Below are 13,699 nucleotides of genomic sequence, written 5' to 3'. Positions count from 1 at the left end.
TCATCCTAACTAGCTAAAAGATTATCAAATTGGAAGGGATCTTTATGAAAAAAATTCTTCAGGCAGATTTTTAAGAATAGCACTAAATACACTCAAACTGTGCCTCATTGTAATTTCATGCATAGATGCCCAGATGATTGCAAAAATAGTGCACATACAACTAAACTCACTACTCAAGTAAATGCTGCTTTGATAAGAAAGCCTGGAAATTGTTAAGACAGTTTCAATATGAAGCAAGGTGCCGCAACCCTGACCCTTGATATTTTATAATTCTGAGGGAAGAGAGGCTGGAGAAAATGAAGAAGCTCCAGCATCCCCATGGCCTCACTAATCAGTTCTTCCTTGCCTTCTGATTTCTTCCTTATGGCCTATATAGGTATTCCCATACTTTTCCTTATCCTTAAAAACACCTCCCATCCTCATTATCATCCTCTATTTCTCCTCCCTTTTGTAACTAGATTCCTTGAGAAATTCCATCAACTAGAGGTGCCTCCGCTTCCTTCCTCTCACTCTTCTTAATTCTTCCTAGTCTGGTTTCTGATTTCATCATTCAGTCAAAATTGCTCTTTCCAAATGTACAAGTGATCTCTTCATCTCCAATGCCAATGGCCTTCTCTCAGTGCTCATCCTGCATTACTTCTCCGCGGTCTTTGAAACAGCCAAGCATTCTCTTTTCATTGATATTCTTTTCTCTAAGTTTTTATAACACAGTTCTCTCCTAGTTCTCCTACTTGCCTAACATCTCCTTCTCTGGGTCCTTGGCCAGATCTTCATCCACATCAAATCCATTGGCAATGCCCCCCAGCGAAGGCTCTGTCCTGGACAGACCCTCCTTCCTTCTTCCTCTATACTATTTCACTTGATAATTTCATCAGGTCCCATAGATTCCATGATCTCTATGTAGAAGATTCTACCTACCCAGTCCTCACCTCTCTTCCAACCCCAATCTTGCATCTCCAATTGTCTTTTAGACATTTCAAACTGGATGTACCATAGATATCTTAAATTCAACAATTCCAAAACTGGATGTATTCTCTTTCTCCCAAGCCCTCCCCTCTTCCTCAATCCATTTTTACTATTAAGGCTACCACCATCCCCTCAGATACCCAGGCTCACAACTGAGGTGTGATCCTTAGCTCCTCACTTTCTCTCACCTCCTCACCCCTGTGTACTCAGTCAGCAGTCAAGTCCTGTTGTTTCTATCATCCCAACATCTCTTTCAATGTTATCTTCTCTCCTCTGACACTGAAATCACCCGGTTCAGGCCCTCATCATTTTATCCTGGACTATTGCAATGGGCTACTGCTTGGGCTCCCTGCTCAACTCTCTTCTCACTCCAATCCATCTTCCACTCAGCTATCAAATTGATCTTCCTAAAACACAGATCTGGTGACTACTATCCTCTTATCTAATAAACTGCAGTTGCTCCCTATTACCTCCAGGATCAAATATAAAATCCTCTGTTTGGCTTTGAAGGCCCTTCAGAATCTGTGTGCAGCCTACCTTTCCAATATGCTTAAACTTTGCTTCTGTCCATGACTTTATGATCAAGTGTCACCGGCCTTTTTGCTGTTCCTTTAACAACACTCTATCTTTTGGCTCCAAACATTCTCACTGGCTGTCTCCCAAAGAGGTGGCTGGGTAGAACAATGGCTAGAACACTGGGCCTAAAGTCAGCAGGACCTGAGTTCAAATCCCGCCTCAGACACATACTCTTTGTGAAACCTTGGGCAAGTCATTTAACCTTTGTATACCTCAGTTTCCTCATCTATTAAAAAAAAAAGGAAAAAAGATAACAATAACACTTACCTCTCAGGGTTGTTGCAACAACCAAATGAGATCATATTTGTAAAGGGCTTAGCAAAATACCTGGCAAATAGTAGGTGCATTAATCAATTCTTGTCCCAACTCTATATACTCTTTAGCATCCAGCTAAACTAGCCTCCTTTCTATTGCTTGTACATGGTATTACATCTCCTGCCTCTATGCTTTTGCATTCACTTTCCCCATCCCTGGAATTCTCTCCTCACCTATACTACATCCTCTTGAGATCCCAAGATTCTTTCAATGCTCAACTCAAGTTTTATACCCGCTACATACTGGGCAGCCTGGTATATGCATAGAGAACTGTACTTTGAGTCAGGAAGGCTTGGGTTCAAATTCTGTTTCAGATATTTACTGTGTTTGTAACTCTAAGAAAGTCACTTCACCTTTTCAAGCCTCAGTTACTTCATCTTTAAAATGGGTATAGTAATATTACCTACCTTGCAGGGTTATTGTGAGGACTAAATGAGGTGATGTGTAGAAAATAGTTTGAACACTGAAATACCATGTAAAGTTAAAATAGTATTTCCCAACGCCCTTTTTTTTTAGTATCGTTCTCTTCTCTTGAAATTACCTTGTATTTATTTTGCACATTTTGTATCTACTTATCTCTATGCATGTTGTTTCCCCACAGTAGACTAGAAGTTCCTTAAGGACAAGCTCTGTTTCTTTTTTTTCTCTTTCTTTGTATCTTCAGCACCTGGCTAAAAGTCTGACACATTGTAGGCAGTTAATAGATGACAGGGTTAGCATTAGGGTTGATCCAGAGTTACAACAAATTTCAGAGACCATCTGGTCTCACAAGCTTGTTTTGCAGATGAAGAAATTGAGTCCCAGAGAAGGTAAATGATTTGCCCAAAGTTAAACTAGTAGGCATCTGAGGCAGGACTTGAACCCAGGTCCCCTGACTCCAAATCTGGTGTATATTCATTGTGCCATTGAAATGAGTAGAGCAGAGATATGCATGAGAATATCGATATTCTGTTGGTATTTGCTTGTGCAGGTGGTTACAGAGAGAAACACCGATATTCTGATCCAAATCAGTATCACTACTAATTCACCCTACCCTAGGAGAGTAGCAACAAATATTAAAAGTGGTGTGCAAAAACCTTTGTCATTCAAGTCAAGCCTCATTTAGCCTGGAAATGTTTGTCTCTATTATAAATCCTCTCCCAAAGCTCAACCCATTATCCATCTTCACATCCTCTTGAGTTTAAATTTTAGGGCCTTTCCCAGCCTCCAAAAACTGCCCTTAAACAGCAATTGTTAAGGTTCTCCAGTGGCTTCCCTGTTCATCCATCCCTCTTTGATATTTCCCTTGCACTGTAATGTTCTTCTGACTGTCTCCTCAGCTCCTCGATGCCTCTGAAGCTCGTCCATCTCTTTCATTTGGGCCTGGTTTCTTTCTGGCTTCCACAGTTCTCTAATGGCCCAGAGAATTTCTTCCTCATGGCTGCATGGTGAGTTTTTACATGTCTCCACCATCTGGCTCTCTCACTCCTCTCCACTGAGAAAGCAGGGAAGCCTCCTAATCTGAGAATGAAGTGATCTGTCATGGTAAAGGAAGGTGGAAAAGAAAAAGACTGAACTGGGCCTTGGGAGAAAGAAAGAAAAGAGCCAATTCATCTTATATCTCTAAAGCAAAAAAAAAAAAAATGTGATGGAATCCATCACATAAAAGGCATTTAATATTTATTCAGAGGAAGCAAATATCACAATGCAAGGGGTGATAATGAGGGAAACACACACGCACACACACATATAAGTTTTGGAATAGCCTCTAAAAGTAGCATATTATATCCTGACAGCCTATATTTGGAGACTGTGGGACTCCTTCAACTGTGCTTTCCTCAGGCAAAGCTTCTATTTAGAAAATAGAGAGCTGGACCCATTCTTTGTGACCTCATGGAGGTTCTTGAGGGCCCATGCTCATTGGATCAACCAAATATTCCCAACTGAATTTACAAACTATAACACTAGGTGTCCATGAAAATAACAACAACAATAATAATAGCAGCAATTTATTAATAGAAATTGCAAAAATATATCCCAACCATATACATAGAAAAATGTGATCAGGTGACCAGCTTTATGTACCAGAATCCTCCTATCTTTTATAAACTTAACAGAAATCAGCCTGTATTATAAATAGACACCAAATATCCTTGAGAATTTAACAAATAACCTGCAATGGAACTGGGCTGGAGTATTAACCAGAAACAGCACTGTCAAGCGCAATTGCTCAGACATAACATTGATTCATAAAAACTTAAGAATACTTTGAGAAGATGTTGCCAGATTTCTACCTCCAAAGAGAGAACTGATGAATTCTGGGTACAGATTGAAGCAATTCTTTTTTTTAAATTTTCTTTATTTTTCTTGCTTTGGGCAAGGGGTGGGGGAAGAGACATGATAATGTGGGAATGATGATATAGATATAGATATAGATATAGATATAGATATAGATACAGATATAGATATAGATATAGATATAGATATAGATATAGATATAGATATAGATATAGATATAGATATAGATATAGATATAGATATAGATACAGATATATAATGGATAGTGTATTAATCTTGTCTTCTCACCGGGTGGTGGAAGGATGGAAGGGGGGAAAAAATTGGGATTGAAATAAAAATTAAAAAGAAACCAAAGAGAAAAAAACTTGTAGGTTTTTTTCTTGTTTTATAAAATGCGAAGTATGTACTAAGCTTCCCAATTTTTTTTTAATTTGCTGTAGGCACTTGCAACTATTATTGGTATAAATGTACCCTTGTACACTCCATAGAATAGACCAGCACTTGGATTTTCATTTATAAGCCCTTTAACATAAATTTTATGGATGTATATTATACAAATGTAAACTTGTGGTTTATGAATCACCTCTAAATTTATGTTTTCATATATAGTGTAATTTGCATACATAGTCCTTGCAATTCTGATTAACGTAATATTTTCCAGCATTCGAATGTATCATTCATTAAAAACTCATAAATGCAGATAATCTATATTTTGAGGAGTCAACAAAGAATGAGCAAATAGAAGCAAACACCAAATCAATCTTAATAATTACCACACTGTTTAGATGTTTGTAAATAGATGTGATGAGCCTCTTTTCATGGTTTCCTGGTGGATAACAGCCAAGGCCATTGTGATTAGTTTGTAAATCTCCCTCTCAAATGTTTGATAGATTTGCCTGCTGAAGCTATGAATAGTTCTGGGAAGGAAGACAGGAAATACTTTTTTTTAAAAAAGATGATCAAGAATTTTCAGCCAAGATATTTAAATGTTGACAAATGAAAGTTGATATAGTGGAGGCCTAGATAAAAGTGAGCTGCTTCAGAAATTTTATGTGTGAAGCTTTATAATATCTGGAGCTAATCACCAAAGAGCCAAAGGCTGCAGAAGCCTTCAGTCTCCAAAGCATATATGGAAAGGAAATTGGCAAATGGGCAGGAAAACGTGCTCCCGTTTCTAAGCAGTCTCAACCTATGAGAATTTCATTACCAGCTCCCATTTGTTACTGTTACAGTGTTAAAAAGGAGGTGACTGTTTGGAGAATAGAAAGCTTTTTGGGTTCAGCCCCATGATAATTAATTTTCTTTCATTAAAATTCCTGATACCAGGCTACACTCCAGAGAAGCTGAAAAGGTCTCTGTCAAGCCTTATCAGCAAATAACCTATACCCAGAGAATGTGGATTGATGAGGATTTAGCCGATATGGTTTTGATAGGGAGGGGAGTTGTGGGGGAAGAGGTGAGGGGGGGGATCAGCAGATCTTAATGTCAACACAAAGCAAAGCTAAAAGGAACAGTGCTGCATTTCTGGAATCATCACATAAGCTGCTCAAGGATAATGATTTGAGGATGGCTGTTGTTTTAGTAGGTTTCCATCTATGTAGATGTCAATTTGGCTTAGGAAAATCTATACTGTTTTGCTAAGCACTCGGAAAGTTAACCCAAAGGACAGAAATATGTTCCAAAACAGAAGTCCGAAAGTCATTTAACAGCAGAATGGTGTAGTGTATGGCACCTGAAGTCTAGAAAACCTGGGTTCAAATCCTGGCTGATGCTGCATATTAGCTTTGAGACCATGGATAAATCACTTAACCCCTCAGTGACCCTGGGAAGTTCTATAATGCCATAACTTATAGATAAATTTCCATAACTTGATGTCCTCACACCAATGAACAGATCCTTCTAACTCTCCCCTCCCCTCCCTCTGCCCCCCCCAAAAAAGCCAGGGGGAATGTTTGCTTTATTTCTAAATGATCATAGAACACAGCTGTTTTAAGTGAAAACTAATCTAAGGTCAAATTCTGGTGGTGGCCATCCTTTTACTCCCTATGCTAAAGTTTTATCAACATGATGCTTATGCAATTGTTTGAAGAGTGTTTCTATGAACCATTTCTATATAACAGTCAATCTTACTTGGACTAATAGTTCAGTCCAGGGGTGGGGAACCTGCAGCCACATGTGGCTTCTAGGTCTTTGGGTGAAGCCTTTTGATTGAGGCCAAGTTTTACATACCAAATCCTTTTATTAAGGGGATTTGTTCCGTGACGTTTGGATTCAGTCAAAAGGCTGCCCTTGAGGACCTAGAGGCACATATCAGCCTTGAGGCCACAAGTTCCCCATCCCGGAAGTGAGCTCTTAATAGACTACCAAAGTCTACCACAAGGAAACAAGGATCTTATCAACAAGAAAATAAAGCAAGTCGGCTGGGTAGTATAGTGAATAGAATGCTAGGACTGGAGTCAGGAAGACTCCAGGAATTCAAATCCAGCCTCAGACCCTTACTAGCTGTTTGACCCTGTGCGAGCCACTTAACCTCTGCCTCAATAGCCCCAACTGTAAAATGGGGGTTATAATAGCACCCGTCTCAGGGAAGTTGTGGAGATCAAATGAGTTAATACTAGAAAATACAACACAGTGCCTAGCACATGATAGGTCCTTAAAAATACTGGTTCCCTTTTTCTCTTCAAGAACCCAGCTAGGAAGAATCAGAGGGAGAAATCCTGCCTTTTTCTATGAATCATTAAATCTCAAAACTTTTTGTATTCACTGAACTTCCTTCATGTGGCCAGCTCCACTGCTTCTCTCTTTTGAGAGTGGTTCTCCCACGATACTCAATGGGTCAATATTGAGTTAATTTCTCCACGTAGTTAATGGGCTTTGGGAACCTACAGCGTGTGAATGCTAAGCCTTGGGAAAGATGTAAAATCAATGTCATCATTATAAATGTTCAGTCACATTTTTCATTTGGATGATTGCTATCATATAAAATTAGCCACTGAACCCAACCCTAGAAGACGCAGCAGTATCCACAGCCTTCTTTGAAATCTGCACCTGGTGGATGACCAATTAGTGACTCAAATTTCCAAGCTGAGCTTAAAGCAGCTGTTCCCCAGGACTTTTTGCTTCAGTTAGAATCAATTCCTCCTTAGGTATTGGTGGAATACCTACTATGTGCTGCAGCATGACTTGGCGTGTAGAGTGCTAGCCCTGGAATTGGAAAGACCTGGGTTTCTGCTCTGACTCTGACTTCTGCTGGCTGTGTGTAACTGAGCAAATCACTGAAACTCTCAATGTCCCCAAGCAAATCTTTAAGACTCGAATTAGTAGAGTGGTTTTTAATTTGCATTGGTGGATGCACTTTCTTAGCTGGGAGTTCCTTTATACCATTTGACACATATAGACCAAAAATTGTAGTATACATGGTATAGGGAAAGTGGGCTGTCCTTGCAGTCAGGAAGTCCTAGGTTAAAATACTGGCTCTTTCACATAGAAAGGAAAGTCACTTAATCTTCTAGTGCACCAAAACACTTCCCTAAGTTTCAGTTATTATTGTCCACCCTTCTCCATTGGTAGAGGGATTGTGGACAGCAGGAAGTGCTCACCTCCACAAAATCAAAGGAACGGAGCCTTCCCCCCCCACCCCCGCTTTAACAAATGTGCAAAGTATTGTTCTAGATACTACTCCATCTTTCTTTGACTCTAAAAACACAGATCCGTTGGATGAACTGGGAAATCTAGCAAGACAAAAAATCTTCACATCTTTTTTTAAGCTACTGAAGACTTTGCTTCTTTACCAATATTTGTTCCACCCACAGTCTGATTTTAGATCTCCCACCTGCCTTTCTTGAAGATGCTATTCTCCCCCAGTCCTCTGTGAGATCCTTGTCTTATGTTATTTGAGGCAGGCATTGTATTTGGCTTCTCCACAGTTTTTTTTTTTTATTCAGATGTTGTCAATGAACAGCTATGTCATTTGCGGCTTTGCATTTTCTTTCCTTTTAATCTTTGACTGGCTTTGCCCACCTTTTCCATAGGCAACTACTGAGTCTCACTTTACTTGTTCCTCATTTGCAATTCCCATGACTTACACCCATGCTCTTTTCACTTCCTTTGCCATCGATGACATTGCTGGCTGCAGAAAGCGAGGGGCCCGTGGTTCTACGTGTGTCACTATTGAGAGGCTGTGCGGTGATCATGCATAAAGGCTGGAGTTACAGGCCTGGTTCTGTGTTCAGATGAAGATCTGTTGTAGGACTCAAGATAACAAATGATGTCTTCATTATGTGAGTTGGAATAAAGTACAAATTTAAGCAACTCACCCATCTATGCAACAAGTATATTTTGAGATTTAAGGTACTGATTTCCACATTATTCCTGAGAATCTGAGGCCCACCATTCCCTTTTCTTGTACTGGATAATCTTAGTTATCCATTTAGGGTGATTTCATAAAATCCATTAGAAGCATAATGGAAAATCAATGACAACAGAAAGTGGGTACAGTGGGCTATTTTAAAATTCAGTGTAATTCCTGAGGAATATTGTCATATCAACCAATCAACAAGTACTTGTGCATATTACCTCAAGTGGGCATGGACCCAAGGACCCTGTGAGCTGTGGTAGACCACCACCAAAGAGCAAAGAAAGGGAGAAGATAGATCATTGCTTTTACCTTGACATGAATGGTGACCCACACAAATCCGGCGTTCTTTTACATGTGGCGTGGTGAATTTGTGGAGACTGCGCTGAGCCATAGGAGAAGGAAACTGGCCTCACCAGGAAATCCTCTCAACTTGCTCTGCAAGGATTCTACTGTAAATCTGCCAAGAAGCTAGCTATAGCATGTGCAATGGCCACACCCTGGTAAGCTATCTTGGCAGTTGGGCTAAACCAAGTTGAGATTAACCAACAGGCCTCAAACTTGTCGGTGAATTAGGGGGATGCCTACCCCAAGTATGTGAAGGCTTTGCCCAGTGGAATGAGAAGATCAAAAATTTTATTATAACAGCCACTGACGGTGGCTGAAGCAAATCAATGGAGCGCTTGGAACTTGATCGGGCCTCGAAGACTTCCAGGTCATCCAATGCATCTCAAGCCATCGACAGCCATCTTGGCTTTTGTCTGCCACTGGACTTTGATGGCTCAGGAGAAGAGAGTGAGGTTGAGGACTCTGCCTCACTTAAATCCAGTTCACAGGCCAATCAAGATATCATCCGTAATATCATTAGTCCTCTTTGAAAATAAAGGACAAACAACAACAGTTTTAAGTAGATTTGTTCTATGACTAAGGTCTTTGTTAGCCTGTGGGATTGCAAGGAAGCTGAAGTTAGAGCTTTTAAGAGACAAAAACCATATTTTTTATGTTCTCCGGGAAAGTTTAGCTGGTCCACAAGCCATCAAGATCATTATTAGAGAGAAGCCCCAGACCTCCCCTATTCTGTTAGAAGATCTGACAGTCAGTTAAGTTATATGCTCAGAAGTGTAGTTGGGCATCATTTGGAATACAGTAAAAGTATGAAGATGTGGGCTGGAGAAAATATGATTGTGGACTAAACTCCAGCATGGTTGTCATTCACAGGAGGGAAAGACCACTGTAGGATGGAGTACTTAGGAAAGGATTAATGGAACATAGGGGACTTGAGCACAGCCTTGAAAAATAGATCAATAGGATTTGAAAAGACATGAATGAGGGAGTAGGGAATTCATACAGAGGAGGAGACAGGAGCACACCATGGATAAAGGCACAGAGAAGAAAAGAGGCAAGGAGCAATGAGGAGTCTAACATCAACAGAGCCAAGGGATCACAAAGAAAATAGTGGGATGGAGGGGAGTTTGCAGTGAAAAAGTCAAATGAGAACTTAAGAGCCAAAAAGTCACCAAAGACAAACCAGTTCAACCTCCTCATTTGCCAACAAGTATAATGAGTCCCAGAGATATTTACTGACTTACCTAAAGTCACAAAGTTTTATGTCTGGGGCTAGAGTGATATGAAGTCAAATTAAAGAAAGCTCTAAAAACCGCATGAGTTTATATTTATTATGACAAACAATAGTGAGCTATTGTGTGTTCTTGAGTAGGGTGTGACATTAAAAAAAAGCATTTTTTAAAAGACAATCTGGGACCATTTTACAAGATGGATAGAATAGAGGTAAATATACTAGTTCAGAGTTAGTTGTGGTAATCCTAGCACAAAGTGATGAGACTATGGACAGGAGAGTAGAAGTAGGACTGAAGAGTAAATGCCAAATATGAGGAATATGAGAGAAAGGGGTGGGGTGGGGGAGAGAGAGAGAGTCTACCTTTGGGCTAGATGGTTTCTGAGGTTCTTTCTAGTTCTGTGATACCAAGATTCAATGATTTTCTTTTCCCACAGTGATACGTGTGTATGTATGCATACATATATGTATAAATATATACCTATATGTGTATGTAATACTGTATGTGTACATATGTATGTATACACACAATGGAATAGCAATCTATGCTATTTGCAAATTTAATAAACTCGATCTCTGTGCCTTTATCAAAGTGATAGATTTTAAAATGCTAAATAGCACAAGGTAAAGCATAGGTCTCTGAGACACTCCGCTGGAAAAATATATACCACCAACCACTTACATTGACCAAAAAAAAAATTAGTTAAATAACAAATTATGTATTTAAAATGCATTATATATAACCACTTTTAATATGAAAATACATGATTTTACTCTTTTGCTCTGACATTTCCCTGATTCCTCTCTTTTTTTTTGTGAGGCAGTTGGGGTTAAGTGACTTGCCCAAGGTCACACAGTAAGTGTTAAGTGTCTGAGGCTAGACTTGAACTCAGTTCCTCCTGACTCCAAGGCCAGAGCTCTATTCGCTGCACCACCCAGCTGCCCCCTCTGACTCCTCCTTTGTTAGGAAATTGGACTGCTAAGAGGGACAGGTACACTGGACTTATGACAGCTCTCAGTGCAGTATGTTCAGCTAGTGAAGACAGCAATTGACTACAGTCCCATGGAAAGATATGTGTAGAAAGAAGTGCCTGAAAGGGACAAGTTGCTAGTAGATAATGAGCTGGATGATTGAAAAGGGCCATAGAGCAAGAAGTGTTAGAGTATGATGGGAGAATCTGCAGTTTGGTAAGCCATGCATTATTTGGGTGATATTTGGGGGGGCAGGAAAGAAAGAGGAGAAAGATGGTGGGTAAAGCTTGGGGAACAGAGGTATGTGTTGGTGAAGTGGAAAAAGTGCTAACTGCTAACTTTGAAGCCACGGTTGATTCCACTTGTTCTCAACATGACCTTGTAAAAATCACTTAAACTACATGGGTCTCAGCTTTTCTGTCTTCAACACTTTCCAGTTTTAAATCTATGACCCTTGAATCCTCATGGGAAGTGGGGAGATATGTTCATACATCATAAGGTTCTAGATTTGGAAGGGACTTCGGGGTACATCTAACCCAACACCCTCATTTGACAATTGATCAAACAGAGCCCATGGAAGTTAAGTAACTTAGTCAAGACCATGCAGGTAGTCAGCATCAGAGGTGAGATTTTGAACCCAGTACCTCTGACTCTTGAAGCAGGATCTTTTTTGAAGGACCACACTGTGTTTGTCTTGATCAGTGTTATGGCTTGGCTGTTCTAGGACTCCTCCTGACCCATACCACCCCCCTACACACACAGAGTTAATCTCAAAGGAAGTCACCCATGATGATACCTTTGAGATTGTTCTAGTGCTGGACATCTAATTGTATCAGTTTAGCTGGCAGCCAGCAACCATGACCCTTTGAGGGCACTGAGTAGAACAATACTTTATAATCAGAAAATTCCATGTCCCCTTGATCTTACAGAAAAATCTTTATAGATCCACTCAATCTACTGGGAAGTTCCAAAGTGCTCTGTGACCAAAAATAATTTTGGGGGGAAAAGTATCCTATAAGAAGCTCAAGTCCCTCTCTGACCCTGATCCTTTCAGCCAGCAAGCTGATTCTGAATGTTATTAATTCACTCTTTAGAACCATGCATTCCACTTCCAGTTTCTTTTCCTCTGAGACAAATAGCTAAAGACTAAGAAAATAAGAAGTCAATGATGAGCAGGATAAAGGCATTTTCCACTCTTTTAGCCTTTTTACCTCTTTATTTTGCCCCACCAACACTCCTAACCCCTAAGAATGTTCAGTGAGAAGAATGAAGAAAAGGAAAACAATTTCTTTTATGTGGCAGAACAAAAAGATGCAAGAGGAGAAAAGGGCATTGTATGCCCAAACAGAGCTCAGTGTGGCTTTTTTGGCACATTCCTTGGTCTGGCTGCTAATGAGAGTAAAGGAATAGAATTTTCTGCCTCAAAGTCATGTCTTCTGTCTGCTTAAGGAGGTAAAAGAAATAGCCAAATGGTTGAATTTATTTTTATACCTGATGTGTTTTATTTTTAATGAGAATATAGATAAACTTTAAAAAAGGATTCACTGTTGAATAACAATCTATAATGGACAAGTCTGTTCCATTTTCTTCCAAGCAATGTCTGGTACACAAAAACTATGTAGTTGGCAACTAACTAAATGACTGAATGAAAAAATAAGTGAATGAATGAAGAAATGAAAGAAATAATCAAATGAATGAGCGATCAAATAAATGAAGGAACAAATAAACAAATGAATGAGTGAATACCTAAATAAATAGATGAATGAATAAATTATGAGCAAGGTGTGATAGTGCATTCTTGATCCCTACTACTTGAGGCAGCTAAGACAGGAGAATCTCTTGAGCTCTGTAGCTGTGCTCATTCTCATTCCAGTGACAATATGGTGAGTACTCTGGAGTGAGGGGCCTTCCTAAGAAGAGCAAACTAAGCCAGATTGGAAATGATGCATGTCAAAGCTTCCATAATATCAGTGGGGTCAACCCCCACTAACCTCTACACTTCAGCCTGGGCAATATAGGGATACTGTCAAATAAATGTCTTCTGCTCCCTCCCCCCACCAAAAAAACAAAAAACAAAGAAAATCACCCAAACATAAAGTGGTTTACATTTAATTTACATTAAACTCTTTCTATTCTATTATTCCCAGCAACAACAGTGAACTTATTATTTGAGAAGTCGAAGACAGGTTTAGCCATACCAAAGACATTTCTCTCTATGTGTGTACGTGTGCATGTGTGTATGCTTCATTTATCATTTCAGTAAACATCTATAGATTTTATTATGGTTTTCTTTAGCTGTGTATGTATGTGTGTCTCTGTGTGTGCTTTTTCAAGCAGGAATGAGAAAGTTTCTAATAAAAGTGGTAGAAATAATGCACAAAGTGTCAATGTGCTATTTTTTTCCTGAATGTCATAAGTTAAGATTCTAATTTGGTTGTCTTGTTTTAGCTTTGTCAGGAAGATTTGTTATTTATATGTAATAACATCCTCCATCATAATTTCAAAACTCAAGTTTAAATAACAGAGGAACTGAAATTTGTCAGGATGCAGTCGTTTCTTTGTTCATTCATTGATGTACATCTTTTCACTAAGTCTTGCTGCCATAGATATCATCAAGAGTTCATTGAGTGGCATCAGGAAGAATATATTGTATGACCTCCACG

This window comes from Phascolarctos cinereus, unplaced genomic scaffold (assembly GCF_003287225.1).
Source record: "Phascolarctos cinereus isolate Bilbo 61053 unplaced genomic scaffold, phaCin_HiC Scaffold_4;HRSCAF=312, whole genome shotgun sequence".
Taxonomy (NCBI): Eukaryota; Metazoa; Chordata; class Mammalia; order Diprotodontia; family Phascolarctidae; genus Phascolarctos; species Phascolarctos cinereus.
The sequence above is the reverse complement of the archived record's forward strand: the minus strand, read 5'-3'. Positions refer to the sequence as shown.